The following is a 16749-nucleotide window of genomic DNA, read 5'->3' as shown; positions in this document are numbered from 1 at the left end:
AAGAAAATAGAAAATCTCAAATAAACAATCTAACCACACTCATAAAGGAACTAGATAAAGAAGAACAAAGTCCAAGGTGATTAAAAGGAAAGAAATAATAAATACCAGAGCAAAAATAAATGGAAGGAAAAAAAAGTGAAAAAAATCAATGAAACCAAGAGCTGGTTGTTTGAAAAGATAAAATTGTTAAACCTTTAGCCAAACAGAGAGAGAGATGAGAGATGAGAGATGAGAGATGAGAGAGAGAGAGGAGAGAGGAGAGAGAGAGGAGAGAGAGAAAGCTCAAATAAATAAAATAAAAAATTAAAGAGGAGAAGTGACAACCAACATTACAGAAATACAAAGGATTATCAGGAAATACTATGAACGATTATATGCCAACAAATTGGAAACCTGGAAGAAATGGATAAATTTCTAGAAACATAATACAATTTTCTAAGGCTGAATCAGGAAGAAACAGAAAAATCTAAAACAGTCTAATAACAAAAATGAATCAGTAATCTAAAAACACTCAATAAAAGCAAAAAAGCCCTGGACCCAGCTTGTTTGATAGGTGAATTTTACCAAACAATCAAAGAAGAATTCATATCAATTCTTCTCAAACTATTCAAAAATATCAAAGAGAGGGAAAGCTTCCAATCTTATTTTATGAGTCCAGTTTACCCAATACCAAAACCACACACAAAAAACTACAAAAATTTACATAGGCCAATATCCCTGATGAACATAGATGCAAAAACCCTCAACAAAATCTTAGCAAACTAAATTCAGCAATACATTAAAAAGATCATACACCATGATCAAGTGGGATTCATACCCAGGTTGCAAGGCTGGTTCAATATCTGCAAATCAGTTAATGTGATTGAAAAAGCATTTGACAAAAACAAGCATCCATTTATGATAAAAAAAAAAAATTTTTGCCCTGGCCAGTGTTTCTCAGTATTAGAGTGTCAGCCTGCACACCAAAGGGTCATGGGTTCAAAGCCCAGTCAAGGGCACGTACTTGGGTTGCAGGTTCAATCCTTCGTCCTGCTTGAGGCACATGAGAGAGGCAACCAATTGATGTATCTCTCTCATTTGATGTTCCTCTCTCTCTCTCTCTCTCCCTCTCTCCCTCCTTAAAAAAATTGATGGAAAAATATTCTCAGGTGAGGATTAACAAAAAATCAATAATTCTCAGCAAAGAGGAAATATACCTCAACATAATAAAGGTCATATATGACAAACCCATAGCTAACATCATACTTAATGGTGAAAAGCTGAAAGCTTTTTATTTAAGATCAGGAACAAGACAAGGATATCTACTTTCACCACTTTAATCAACACAGTATTGGAAGTCCTAGCCACAGCAATCAGACAAGAAATAAAGGCATCCAAACTGGAAAGAAGTAAAACTCATTACCTGCAGATGATATGATACTGTATATAGAGAATCCTAACAATCCCACCGTAAAACTATTAGAACTAATAAATGAATTCTGTAAAGTGGGAGGGTTGCATTTTATACACCAATAACAAACTATAAGAAAGAAATTAAGAAAACAATCCCAAAAGGAACAAAATACCCAGGAATAAATTTAACCAAAGAGGTAATAGACCTATAATCAGAAAACTGTAAGACATTAAAGAAAGAAATTGAAGAAGATACAAATAAATGGAAGGATATATTGTGCTCATTGAGAAGAATAATTAACATAATTAAAATGTCCATACTACCCAAAGCAATCTACAGATTTAATGCAATCCTTATCAAAACACCAATGGTAATAGAACTAGAGCAAATAATCCAAAAATTTATATGGAACCACAAAAGACCCCAAATAGCCAAAGCAATCTTGATAAAGAAAAACAAAGTTGGAGATATCACGCTACCTGATAGAAAACTATAGTACAAGTTTATAGTAATCAAAAAAGTCATGGTACTGGCATAAAAACAGATACATGGATTAATGAAACAGAACCCCCAAATAAACCTATACCTATATGGTCAGTCAATCTATGATAAAGGAGGCAAAAATATACAATATGGGAAAGACAGTATCTTCAATAAATGGTGTTGGGAAAACTGGACAGGTATATGCAGAAGAATGGAACTGGATCAGGTCTTATACCATATACAAGAATAAACTCAAAATTAATTGAAGGCAAGTGAAAGATCTGAAAACTCCTAGAAGAAAACATGGGCAGTAAATTCTTTGACATTGCTCTTAGTAATAATTCTTCTGGATATGTCTCCCCCAGCAAGGGAAAGGAAAGGAAAAATAAACAAATGGGACCACATCAAATTTAAAAGGTTTTGCACAATGAAGGAAACTAACAAAATGAAAAGACAACCTACTGAATGGAAAAGATGTTTACCGAAGATACATCTGATAAGGGATTCATATCCAAAATATATGAGGAACTCATACAAATTAACACCAAAAAAATAAAAGTCAAACAATCTGACTTAAAAAAAAGTGGGCAGAGGACCTGAATAGACATTTCTCCCAAGAGGACACACAGATGGTCAATAGACATATGAAAAGATGCTCAACATCACTAATCATCAGGGATATGCAAACTAAAACCACAATGAGATATCACCTGACCCCTATCAGAATGGCTATCATCAATAAAGCAACAAACAACAAGCATTGGCAAGGGTGTGAAGAAAGAGAACCTTCATGCACTGTTAGTGGAATCGTAAATTGGTACAGCCACTGTGGAAAACAGTGCGGAGGTGCCCCCCAAAATAAAAAATAAAACTACCATATGACCCAGCAATTCCACTTCTGGGTATTTATCCAAAGAAGTCCAAAACATCAATTCTGCGCCACGCCAGCACGTCCATGGGTGAACCTGAGTTGGGGGTGGGGGCGGGGGAGGGGGAGTGAAGGATTAGAAAAGACAGACAAGAGAATAAAGCTGGGGCTAGATGGGATGCTCCTTTCTGATGGAGAGACAGCACCACGGCCTGCAAGCCGAGTCTTTATTTTATAGCCAGATTCCACAGGCAAAGTAAGGGCACGGTCAAGATGTTTACAATGTTCTCCTGGGTCTCGAATCTACTCGATTACATGCACCTGATCAAGCTTTGTTTACTTGCTGCACCTCCGGCAGCCTGTATCACTTACCACGTGGAACCACAGGTTCGGACCATAAGGTCAAGCTTACAACTGTAGCCTTTGGCTATAATTGTGCTGGGACTTGCATGTGGCTTTGCCACGAGAGGACCGTGCCCTCTTATTTGTCTGAGGCTTGAACCTGTCCAAACACTGTAGCCGCTCTCCACACAATTCAAAAAGTTATGTGCAGCCCTATGTTCACTGCAGTATTATTTACAATAGCCAAGATATGTAAGCAACCTGTGTGCAATGATAGACAAATGGATAAAGAAGAGGTGGCCAGGCCGGCATGACTCAGTGGTTGAGCGTTGGCCCATGAACCAGGAGGTCATGGTTTGATTCCCAGTCAAGGCACATGCCTGGGTTGCGGGCTTGATCCCCAGTGTGGGGTGTGCAGGAGGCAGCCAATCAATGATTTTATTTCATCATCGAATGTTTCTCTCTCTCCCTCTCCTTTCGTCACTGAAACCAATAAAAATATTTTTAAATATTTTGGAATATTACAATGGAATATTACTCAGTCATAAAAAGAATGAAATCTTGCCATATGTGACAGCCTGATGGACCTAAATATAGGGTATTACGCGAAGAGAAATCAGTCAGACAGAGAAATAAAAACTCATAGACATAAAGAACAAATGGATGGTTGCTAGATGGGGTGGTTTGGTGGGAGGGGGCAGGTAGGGAAATGGGGGAAGGAATTAAGATATATAAAACTGTCAGTTGTAAAAAAATTGTCATAATGAGGGAATATAATCAGTAATACTGCAATCACTATGTATGGTGTCAGGTGGGTACTAAACTAATGGTAGTGATCACTTCATAAGTTATATAAATGTCTAATCACTATGTTGTACATCTGAACGAATATAATATTGTATGCCAGCTGTAATGGAAAAGTAAAAAAAAAATTTTTTTTAAAGATAGTGACATTCTGTTCATGCTCCATTCACTTAGTGTATTTAATTAGCATGGGCAACACCAGATTTCCATTTTAAATTGAAAATTAAAGAATTTAATAACAAGTACTTAACTATCGCTTTGTTTTAATAATTCATTAACCCCTTTAACAACGGACACATTTTCTTCTGCACCAAGATATTATGCCCAGGGTAGAACTTGACATTGCTCTGTATAGAGAATTTAGCCTTGACTCCTTATACTAGGATGACATGATGGATGAAATCATTTTCAACCACAGGAAATTTAGAATGAAGTAAAATTCATACTATCAATACTTTTGGGTTACGGTTAGAGATCATGTATGTATTTGGTGTTTAAAGTCTCACTTTTCAGGATATGTGACATTTTAGATGATTTGACAGTTTCGTTTGTTATTCCAATTTAAAATATGCAACTGAAATCTAGACTTATGATTTCAAGTTGAAAGGTATGAGAGAGTTTGACTACATTTCTAAGCAATGCTGGAATATTGAAGACAACGTGAAATTTGCCGCATTTAAATTATTACATATTAGATTTATAAGAAATTTTATAAATATTTAAAGTGGTCTAAATCACTTGGGAAGGTTTAGCTTGCTGAGATCATAAATGGCCCAATCAGGCCTTTGCAGTGCACAAGAAAAAAAAAAAATCAACCCTATTGATGTTCTAGCAGTTTTAAAATGTGACTTAAAACATGTAAGCGCATTTTATTAACGGAGTTGAGAATGGGACCGATTTAGAAGATTTGTGCTTAAACCACACACGCAGTACAGAGAATCACAGCACAGGCTCATGATCTGCCATCTCACTGGACACTCTTCTCCCTCGGGGGCTCTGCAAGTTGCAGAGCAAGTTTGGCTACACTGAGAAGGTCAGCATCCCACAGCTCCCATGGGGCCAGCTGGCGACATTCCTTTATTACCAAGAACGGACCAGAGCTGGGAAACCTAGGAAGCCTAGAGCAGTGGTTGGCAAACTGTGGCCCCTTGAGTGTGGCTCTTCCACAAAATCCCACATGCGGGCGCGCACGTACAGTGCAATGGAAACTTCGTGGCCACACTCAAGGGGCCAAAGAGCTGCATGTGGCTCTCGAGCTGCAGTTTGCCAACCACTGGCCTAGAGGAATGCCCGCAATGAGCGGAATCCAGAAAGCCCTCTAGGTAGGGTGGGGGCCATGAAGGATGAACAAGAGTTTGCCAGGGGCGCAGGGAGAACCACCAGCCGGCACAGAGAAGCCCAGAGAGCAGTGTGCAGCTGGAGCGGGTGGGAGGGCTGGCCCAGCCTGCGACGGTTACTCAACCCGGGGTGGAAACACGGGTTTTTGAAAGAAACTGAACAAAAATAAAAGAGAGCCCTAGGCGGTTTGGTTCAGTGGATAGAGCGTCAACCTGTGGACCAAAGGGTCCCGGGTTTGATTCTGGTCGAGGACACGTACCTTGGTTGCAGGCTCCTCCCGGGCCTTGGCCCTGGTGGGGCACTTGCAGGAGGCAACCAACTGATGTGTTTCTCTCACATCGATGTTTCTCTCTCTCTTTTCCTATCTCATCCCCTCTCTCTCAAAATCAATGAAAAAAAAAAGTATCCTCAGGTGAGGATTAACAACAACAAAAAGAATGAAGGGAGAGCAGCTAATGGGCAAATGAAATGGAGCAGCTAATGGGCAAAAAGGAGGGGGAGGACGGGTCACAGAGCTGCAAAGGCTGCGTCCTTAACTCCATTGGCTCAGGCACAATGACACCAGTGTTTTGACAAAGTAAAGAAGCAGGGCCTGGAGGCTCACCTGCTGCCCTCCAGGCTGTGAGCTGCTCCGGGCCTGGGACCACACCTCCTCCCTTCCTCTTCCCAGAGCAGTAGGATGACGTAAAGGCTGCCCATTGTCTGTAAGATGTAGGCTGAACAACATCTTCCCCAAAGAGGCCTCCACCTCATTCTCTCTTCTTAGCTTATATTCACATCAGTGAGACTCTTGCCTTTCCCGTGTTTTCTCTCTCCTGCCTCCCAGATCCTCCCCCATCCTCTCTGCCCTCCTGTCCCACCCTCCCAGGCACAACTCCACCAGCCCTCCTTCCATACCCGCTTGGCCATCTCAGATCTCTGTGGTCTCTGCTGCCTCTGGACTCTGCTGCTTCTGTCAGCGTCTCTCCTTAGCACTGCAGTGGTGCAAACGGTATCTTTCTTTTGGGGGCCATAGGTCCTCAAGGGGGAATTCTGGCATGGCTGATTTGAGGGGCCATCTTGGCATGGAAGATATTTTGAAGCAGCAGGAGCCAAACAGTCATATCTAAATAGAAATGCCTATTGTTTTTGCTTGTTTTATATTTTATTATATTCTTATTACCAAAAAAATATTTATAATAGACATCCTGAACCCTTACCCTTTCCCTATCCCTCAACCTCTCCTTGAGCCTGGCTGTGCTCAGAAATGCAGGGGGGCGGGGTCTGTGGCACACATGACTTGATCTTTTATCCCCCTTAGATACTTTCATATTTTTAAACTAGGATATGCAAGCACGTGGTACAAAATTCCAAAGGTGAAAAGGCTAGATCATAAAAACTAAGTCTCCTTTACCACCCTGTCCTGTCCCCATCCTCTCCCAGAGCAATCCCCCGTCTTCTTAGAGAATTCAGTGCATGTGCAAGTATATCAGTGTATGTGCTTAATTTTTTTAAAAATGAAAGTTCAGTCATTTTGCTTTCTGACATTGTGATTAACAAGACACAGGCTTTAAAAGTTATCTCGATGTTGGGGGAACTAGTGTTTAATGGGTACGGCGCTTCAGTGTTGCAAGATGAAAGAGTTCTGGAGATATGCTGCACAGCATTGTGAATTAACACCACTGAGCTGTACACGTGAAAATGGTTGATGGTAAGTTTAATGCTCTGTGTTTTCACCATAATTTTAAAACGTGGTCCTGATGTCAACATGGTGGCATTAATATTGTTAGATAGGACAAGGGTCTCCAGGGCTGGGCCATTCTTACTAAATGCTATTCTTGCTAAATGTTAAAATGTAGCACAGTATTTTGTAGACCAGCTATAAACGGGATAAGCTTGACAAGAACTCAGCCTGATAAGTGTAGCCAACTGCAAAGAAGTCAGCGTGTAATTGACCAAACAGTATATATAAACAATGGCTAAGCCTCCCTGTGGGGAGGCAGAGCTTTGGATAGGAATCCCCTGGCTCCTTTACTTACTATAAGTAAAAAAAACAAAACAAAAAACAAAAAACAAAACAAAACAAAAAACCCATGAAACTACAGCCATGTCTGGTTATTTTTTATTTTTTAAATATATTTTATTGATTTTTTACAGAGAGGAAGGGACAGAGATAGAGTTAGAAACACCAATGAGAGAGAAACATCGATCAGCTGCCTCCTGCACATCTCCTGCTGGGGATGTGCTTGCAACCAAGGTACATGCCCTTGACTGGAATCGAACCTGGGACCCTTCAGTCCGCAGGCCGACACTCTATCCACTGAGCCAAACCGGTTAGGGCCATGTCTGGTTATTTAATAGAGACCCCACGTGATGAACCCCTGGAGTTCAGTAACAATATGTCCGGCATCTCCCCTCCCAGCTCTCTGTAAAAGTGACTATGTCTTACACATTTCTGTACCTCTGCTCCCCAGCACCCGGAGCTGGCCCAGGGTCTGGGCTCATAGCAGACACTCAATAATCTGATTTAAGGAGGTGGGGGTGCTTAAATCAGAAAACCCCAGTTTAGAGCAAGGGAGGGAGGAGCAGAGTGGGAGGAGTGGGGCAGGAGAGGGGACAGGTGAAGGAATGGGCCCAGGAGAGAAACCGAACGTGGATGGCACTGCCCGCGGGTGCTCACCAGTCCATCCCCCACTATGCTGATGAGCCTGGCAGCTCACCCCTGGAGAGGCCCCCGTTCCTTCCTGCTGGGGTCTCCCTCACCCAAGCCTGACCTCCTGCGGGAAGCGGCCCCGGCTTGGCCCACCTTCACTGCAGTCTGTTCACTTTGCGGAACGGGGCTCTGCTTGGCTTACCAGGCGACATTCCCCTTGGAGGATCATCCCTTTGAGGAAATTGCTTCTGTAGTGACTCACCATGAAGGGGCCATAAAGCACTGAGTCACCGATACCCCCTCCCACCCCGCCCTGTAGCTTCTGCTCCGCGTTTTCCTTTCCAGAGACGATTTAGGATTTAGGATCTGTTTCCGTGCTTTTGGCCCCATACAGCGGCTGCAGCTGCCAGCTGAACCGAAATCAGCAGTAACCTTTTCTCCAACCCATTGTTCACCTGAGAATGGCTGGCACTGATAGATGCCCTGCCCTGCCTGGCTACTAGCCAAGTTGAAAAAGGAAAAAATCAGACCCACAGGAGAGAAGATCGTACTTGGCCGAGGCCCACGCTGCTTCTAAATGATAATCAAATAGTCCATGCCCCTGGCTGAGACTGAAAAAACCTTTCTCTAGTTGTGTCTGAAAACTGTTTAAGAATTAGTTTGATTGATGTAACTTTGAAAAGGCCCCACGGTAAATAAAACATTCCTTTAAAACATATACATTTTTTCTAAAAAATACCCAGCAATCCACATGCAGACAAAAAAAGAAAAGAAAAAGAAAAGGAAAAGGGAAAGAAATCCAGACACAGAACTTACAACCCTTCCCCAAAATTAACTTAAAATGGAACGAAGACCTAAATGTAAAATGTAAAACTATAAAACTGCTGGAAAATTACACAGGAGAAAACCTAAATGATTTGGGGTATGTGGTGACTTTTTTTAGATAGGACACTAAAGGCACAGTCCATGAAAGAAAGAATTGATAAACTGGACTTTATTAAAATTAAAAACTTCTGCTCTGAGAAAGACACTAAGAAGAGAATAAGAAGACAGGCCACTGACTGGAAGAAAATATTTTCAAAATATAGATCTGGTAAAAGACTGTTATCCAATATATACAAAGAATTTTTAAAACTCAACAAGAAGGGGCGTGGGGGACAATTAGGCAAAAGATCTGGACACCTCACCAAAGAAGATACACACATGGAAAAAAAAAAATATATATATATATATATATATATATATATATATGCCTAATATGCAAAGTGTCCCCTCTGGAGTTCTACTGACTGGGAGTTCGATCACTCGCTATGATGTGTGCTGACCACCAGGGGGCGGCACAGAACAAGCAAGGCCCCAGCTGGCAGCCCGCAGCCGGGAAGGGAGGCCCGACCGGCAGCCAGCAGCTTCTAGGGACCCTACCTGTGCATGAATTTCATGCACTGGGCCTCTAGTAAGTATATAAAAAGATAGTCAACATCATGCGTCAATTGGGAGTTGTGAATTAAATCAATGAGATACCACCACACGCTAAATTACAATGGCCAAATCCAGAACCCAGACAACACCAAATGCTGGTGAGGATGTGGAGCAACTGGAACTCTCATTCACTGATGGGGTGGGATGCAAAATGGTACAGCCACTTTGGAAAACAGTGTGGTAGTTTCCTACAAAGCTAAACATACCCTTTCCATAGGATCCTGCAACCATGCTCCTTGATATTGACCCAAGGGAGTGAAAACTTATGTCCACACAAATGTTTATCGCAGCTTTATTCATAATTGCCCAAACTTGGAAGCAACCAAGACGTCCTCCAAGGAGATGAATGGATACATACACTGTGGTTCATCCAGATGATGGGCTATTACTCAGAACCACAAAGAAATGAGACGACAGGGAGGAACCGTAAATGCATAAGTGAAAGAGGGCGCTGTGAAAAGGCTGCACACACTATGATTCCAGCTGGGTGACGTTCTGGAAAGGGCAAAAGAAGATCAGTGTCGCCAGGGTTTGGGAGAAGGGAGGGATGAGTACTGGTAGGTAGAGCACAGAGGATTAGGGCACTGAAACTACCCTGTGTAACATTATAATGGTGGATACCTGTCATTATACATTTCTCCAAACCCATAGAATAGACGACACCGCGAGTAAGCCCTAATATAAACCACCAACTCGAGGGCACCCTCGTGTGCCAATATGGGTGCATCCACTGGAACCAAGGCAGCACTCTGGTGGGGGTGTTGGTAGGTGGGGAAGCTGAGTGGGGCAGGGGGTGTATGGGAACTTTGTACTTTCTGCTCAGTTTTGTTGTGAACCTAAACCTTCCCTAAGGAATAGCCTATTTTTTTTAATCACCTGGGGAAAGATTTTGAGAATAAATGAATACTCCAGATCAGGCAGGGGAAATGCATATCCCTATGACAAAGGACCACATGAACGACCGCACGCATGCCGCAGGCCCAGAGGCACAGTGTTCTCCACACGTACCAGGTCCTTTCTTAGACCTGTTGGGATGCGTGTGTTCTGGCCCCGGCCTTTTTTATTTATTTTTATTTTTTTTGGCCCTGGCCTTTTAAACTGAACCATCAAAGTGTGACACAAGTAATTTCTTTTTGAAAAATTATGTTCGCCTTACATTTTCCCCCTGTTCTCTCCCCACTCTAGCCGGCTCCTTTCTAAGTCTCAGGATGTAAACTTTTAATACCAGTTTTTTGGTTGAATTAACAAGTGGATTACCCACACTGTGAAAGGCATTAAGGACACAGCAGCCAGAACCCAGAGGAAATTAGATGCTGTGCATAAGAAGTCTCCATGCAAAGCCATTGGTTGCTCCTGTCTCTGTTGACACCCCAGGACCAGTGGTGAGAGCACAGGACAGGCTCCGAGAAGGGTCCTTTACATAGCCAAGAGCATTATTCATATAAAGCAAGTAAAGAGAATAAGTACAGTCATTGAGGAATAAAAGCAGGATCTGGCCAGCAATTTGCTCAGGTCTACTATGCATGTGACTCAAACATGCCTAGCGTCAAACTTGTTTGCAAGTATTTGTATGCATCTTGATTATAATAAATTATACACAAAATACACATAGATCTGTACTCATGGGTACATATGCATACTGAAAAAATCAGAAAAAGTTATTCTGAGTATGTACCTTTCGCCAAAATGCAGAAAAGACTTCCAGTTTTCATCATTATTACCATCATATCAACAGTAACAAGCAAATATATTACAATGTAATGCCCGCTGGTATGTTTCTCAGATAATAAGCTATGTACTAATACACAGCTTTTTGTTTTATTATTTTCTTCTTCTTTTAATCCTCACCCAAGATATGTTTTTATTGATCTTTAGAGAGCTAGAAGGGAGAGAAACATAGATGTGAGAGAAACATCTATCGGTTGCATCCTGCACATGCCCAAAACTTAGGTATGTGCCCTGATCTGGAATCAAACCCACAACCTTTTGGTGTACTGGATGATGCTCCAACCAACTGAGCCACCCAGATGGAGTGGTTTTATTTTCTTAAAGTATTTTGTTGTTACTTCTTTAAAATTGTAAGCAGAGTTCCACATTAATAATTATACTGAATTTTTAAAACCCTTCTGAATCTGGAATGCAAGCTATACATGTATTTATACTAATTTTTTCTTTCTTTTATAAAACAGCTTTATTGAAACATAATTTACATACTATACAATTCACCCAATTAAAGTATACTATTCAATGGTTTTCAGTATATTCACAAAGTTTGCAACCATCATTACCACAATCAATTTTAGAACGTTTTCATCTCCACAAACAGAAAGCCCATACCCATTAGCCCTCAGCAAATACTAATCTACTTACTGTCCCTATGGATTTGCCTATCCTAGACATCTCTATATATAAAAGCCTAAGCGACCGGTAGCTATGATGTGCACTGACCGCCAGTGGGCAGACACTCAATGCAGGAGCTGCCCCCTGGTGGTCAGTGCACTCCCACAGCCAACCTCTCGCAGTCCTTCCCCCCCTACTGGCCAGCCCCAATCACCCTGATTGGGACTGGGCAAGAAGGCCCCGATTGGCCCCAATCGCCAGCCAGGCCGAGGGACCCCACCCATGCACAAATCTGTGCACCAGGCCTCTAGTTTTATATCAGTAGAATAATGTAATATTACTGGCTTCTTTCATTAAGCATAATGATTTTGAGGTTCTTCCACATGTACTTTTCATTCCTTTTTGCGAATGAAAATATTAAGTTGGATGTATAAACCATATGTTGTTTTTGATCCACACCTGAGGATATTTTTCAATTGAGTTTTAGAGAGAGTGGAAGGGAGGGGGAGAGACAGAGAGAAACATCGATGTGAGACATATAGATTGGTTGCCTTCTGCACGCACCTGCAACCAAGATACGTGTCCTTGACCGGAATTGAACCTGGGACACTTCAGTCCAAGAGCTGAAACTCTATCCACTGAGCCAAACCAGCTAGGGCTATTCTTTATTTTTTTTTAAAAAATATATTTTTATTGAGTTTAGAGGGAGAGGAAAGGAGAGGAAGAGATAGAAACAATGATGAGAGAGAAACATTGATCAACTGCCTCCCACACATCCCCTACTGGGGATCAATCCTGCAACCCAGGCATGTGCCCTGACAGGGAATCCAACTGGTGACCTCTTGGTGCATGGGACAGCACTCAACCAACTGAACCACACTGGCCGGGCTGTTGTTTATCTATTCACTTGTTGATGGACACTTGGTTGTCCCCATCTTTTGGCTACTGCAATAATGCTTCCAGGAACATTGGTGAACAAGAATCTGTTTGAGTCTGTTTTCAGTTTCTTGGGGTACATACCTAAGAGTGGAATTGCTGGGTTATGCAGTAGTTCTATGGTGAACTTTTTGAAGAACTGCCAAACCATTTTCCACCGTGCCTGTGCCATTTCACATTCCCACCAGCAGTGGGTTCCAATTTGTCCACATCATCACCAATACTTGTTAATTTTCTTCATGATGATGATAATGATGACAATGATCATCATTAAAGCCATTTTATTGGGCATAAAATGGTATTTCATTGTGATTTTGATCTGCATTTCCCTAATGAGAAACGATGCTAAGCATCTTTTAATGGGTTTATTGTCCATTTGTAGAAATTCTTTGGGAAAATGTCTAAGTCCATTGCCAATTTTTTAGGGTTGTCTTTTTGTTATTTAGTCCATTGTTTAAACAGTCATTGTTTTTGGTCCAATTGGACGTATCTGCTAGTAAGGCCCAGGTGCACAGGTTACATTTCATGTCCCCAGGGCTGTGACATCAGCAGGATGGGCAAGTCTATTTTGGACTATGCTGCTATGCGGCGTTGCTCCTTTGTCCTCAACTACGAGTTCTGTTCTTCTCATGCCATTTGGGTACTCAGAGTAAAGACTGGTATTCATCTGTGCACCACGGCAAGACAGATCTAGTTGAAGCGTAATCATTGCTTGAAGAGAACTCGAGGTTAGGAAAATCATGGCTAATTTTATGAAATAAAGGGTCTAATACCTCCCTTTCAGTAAACTAAAATTTAGGGGAAAAATTTAGAAATATATACCTACTACAGAGGAGGTAATCAGTAATCTGTGGTAGCATTTGCTACTTATTCTGAATGTAAATGTAAGCTGCTGCCTTGGCTGGGTGGAGCACCATCACATACATCAAAACAAAAGATTGCAGGTTTGATCCCTGATCAGGGCACATACAGGAGGCAACCAATGTTTCTCTCTCACATTGATGTCTCTCTCTCTCTCTCTCTCTCCCCCCCTAAATATCAATAAAAACATATCCTCAGATGAGGATTTAAAAAAACGTGAGCTGCTATGCAGACTGTTATATTTGTATGGTGAAGAAATGGATTCATTGTGAACTGGTGAGACATCAGAGAAATAGTCCATGAAGAATGGAATTGACTGTAGGGCCTCCATGCGTCCACCGGGTGGAAGCTACTCCATTAGCAAGCATCACAGTGGTCCTTGGAGGGGGTTAATGTGTGACCCGCATCAGAAGCCGCGGGGGTGGGGGTTAAGAATGCATACTCCCAGGTCTCACCCCAGTCCTGAATTGGACTTCCTGCAGGTGGGCCCAGCAATCTAAATTTTAACATGTTCTCGCGGCAATTCATATGCAGAGGCCAGTTTGACAGAATGGGGCCATAAGACCTTTATCAGGCTGATAAAATTTAATGTACAGGAAGAATGATCATTTTTGAAACCCTTAAATAGGTATGTTAAAGGGCCCTCCTGCAAACAGGTGCTGGAGACTTTTAAAGAGTGCTATCAGATTTAAATTACTTCTAGTTATTATCTGCCTATTAGACTGATGTGCAGCCTAGGGCTACCAATACACATTAACCTTGAAATACTGTTTCCAATATTTCCAACTTATACATCCCTCAGAGCAGAATGTATCTGCCGAGGGCCACTTAGATATTTCTAACATCATTCGCGGGCCATACAACATTATCAACCTAACAACTAGCCTGCTGTATTTGGTCAGACATTTCATTAACTCACCCCTATGCCTTGGCAGGGCCAGACCAAATGATATCTTGGGCCTTATACGGACCGTGGGCAGGACGTTCCCAACCCCTACCTTGGAGGACCTTCTGCTGTTCCTGTCTATATCTCATTAGTGAAAGAGGAGAAACGATTACATGTTCAGTGAGAGATGCTAAACCAGCACATTAAAATGATGTAATATCATGCAGTTATTAAGATTGTATTTATGGCCCAGCCAGTGTGGCTCAGTGGTTGAGCGTTGACCTTATGAACCAGGAGGTCATGCTTCCATTCCAGTCAGGGCACATGCCCGGGTTACAGGCTCGATCCCCAGTAGGGGCTGTGCAGGAGGCAGCCAGTCAATGATTCTCTCTTATCACTGATGATTCTCTCTCTCCCTGTTACTTTCTCTCGAAAATCAATAAAAGTAAAAAAGAATAAATACATAAAAAATAAAAGATTGTATTTATGAAGATTATATAATAACAGTGTTTATAATGTGTCAAGGAAAATAATCAATATGAGCCCCAATTTATTATAGCTTTGTATTATAGAAAATACAAATACAAGAACACTGGATGTTCAGTTCCCCCCATTATTAGCAGTGGCTACTACTAGGCCACATGACTACAGCTAACTTATTTTCTTCCTACTGTTCAAAATGTCCAGCTTTAAAGACCATAGATTATTTTTCTAATGTAAAAACCTTTTTTTCTAATAAAAGGTACATTTTATTGCCATGAATAATTACTACTACTCAGTTCAATTTCTGTAAACATTGATTGAGCAGCAACCCGCTATCTTGCCTGGAGGATAGTTCACCTAATCAAAAATCAAATTGAGGACTTGAGTCTTTCTCTTTCATCCTTCACTGGGCTGGTTTCCCAAGGGGCGGAACGCTAAGGGCATTTGCTCTGAACGTTGATTATCACCAAAGTGAAGGATATCACCTAGACACAGTGTAGTGCTTCCCTGAGAAAACAGTCCATCAGTTTAACAGGGGGGACTCAGTTTATCCGAACCGAGTTGTGAAACAGCTGCTCTCAGCTGCCCGTGCAACGTGGGAAAATCACTTCCCTTCTCTTGGCCTCTGTTGATAGGAAGATGCAGATCTGCAAGGTCTTTCCAGCTTTAACAACCTAGGAATCCCACTCAAAGAGGTCAACTGCCCACGGAGATCATGGTTTTGTAGAAAATACCCCCTTGTGTGTATGGATGTGGGGGGAGCATGGGAAGGAGGTCGGGAGAATGTATTCTATGGTAAATCCTAGACAAAGGTTTGTAGGCTGGACATTTTGATCAGTAGGAAGAAAAGAAACGATCTATAGTCATAGCTCAAAGATGCCATTGTTAATATTTGGGAGGAGCTTGTGTGCAGTGTTTTTGTATTTTCTATAATACAAAGCTATAATAACTGGAATCCATATAGATTGGTTTCCTAAGCATCACATTATAAACACTGCCTATGTTATTGTATAGTCTTCATAAATAATTTTAATAACTGTATATTCCATCATATTAATGTGCCAGTTTAGCTTCTTTCTTTACAGTGTCATTTATAACAGTGAAAATACAGAGACAATGCAATTTTCCTACAGAAGGGGGAGAATGAAATAAATCGTGGTATAGCTGAAAATACAATATTGGGCAGTCACTGAAAATTATGTTTATCTCTACTGATGGAGACAGTGATTCATAACATATTAAATGAAAAATCAACTTATAAAAATATATACCTTTTTAAAATCTGTATTTTAAAAGGCTAATAGTGATTACAGTATTTGGTGGTGGTGATGAAATTGCTAGCAAGATTTTTCTTTTGGTTTAGTTGTGATTTCTAATTTTCTATGCTAAACATGCCTTGCCTATGTGACTAAGATAAATACACAGGGTATATCAGTCAGGGTCCTCCTCAGAAACAACCAATAAGAGAGATAGATTGGGTAGGTAGGTAGGTAAATAGATGATAGATAGATAGATAGATAGGAGACGTGTGTGTGTGTGTGTGTGTGTGTGTGTGTGTGTGTGTGTGTGTTGCAGTCCTGAGGCGGAATTTCTTTTCTGAAAAATTTCAGTTTTTGCTCTTAAGGCCTCCAACTGACTGTGCAAGGCCCACCCACACACAGAGTAATCTCCTTAAAGTCAGCAGACTGTGGGTGATCACCACATTGGCCAATTACCCTCACAGCAACACCTAGATGAGCGTTTTATGAAATAGCTGAGTGCTGCAGCCCAGCCAAGGTGACATACAAAACTAACCATCACATAGGAGAGTTCTTTTCAAGCAAGAGAGTGAAATAAAAGATGGCAACATTTTCATTCACCAGGATCTCAGTGGGCCTGGGACAGAGAGCCTGGTGTGACGAGGG

Source organism: Myotis yumanensis, unplaced genomic scaffold, assembly GCF_028538775.1.
Source record: "Myotis yumanensis isolate MYYU_CA2020_CCGP unplaced genomic scaffold, mMyoYum1.0.hap1 SCAF_5, whole genome shotgun sequence".
Classification (NCBI taxonomy): domain Eukaryota; kingdom Metazoa; phylum Chordata; class Mammalia; order Chiroptera; family Vespertilionidae; genus Myotis; species Myotis yumanensis.
Note: the sequence above shows the minus strand (reverse complement) of the source record.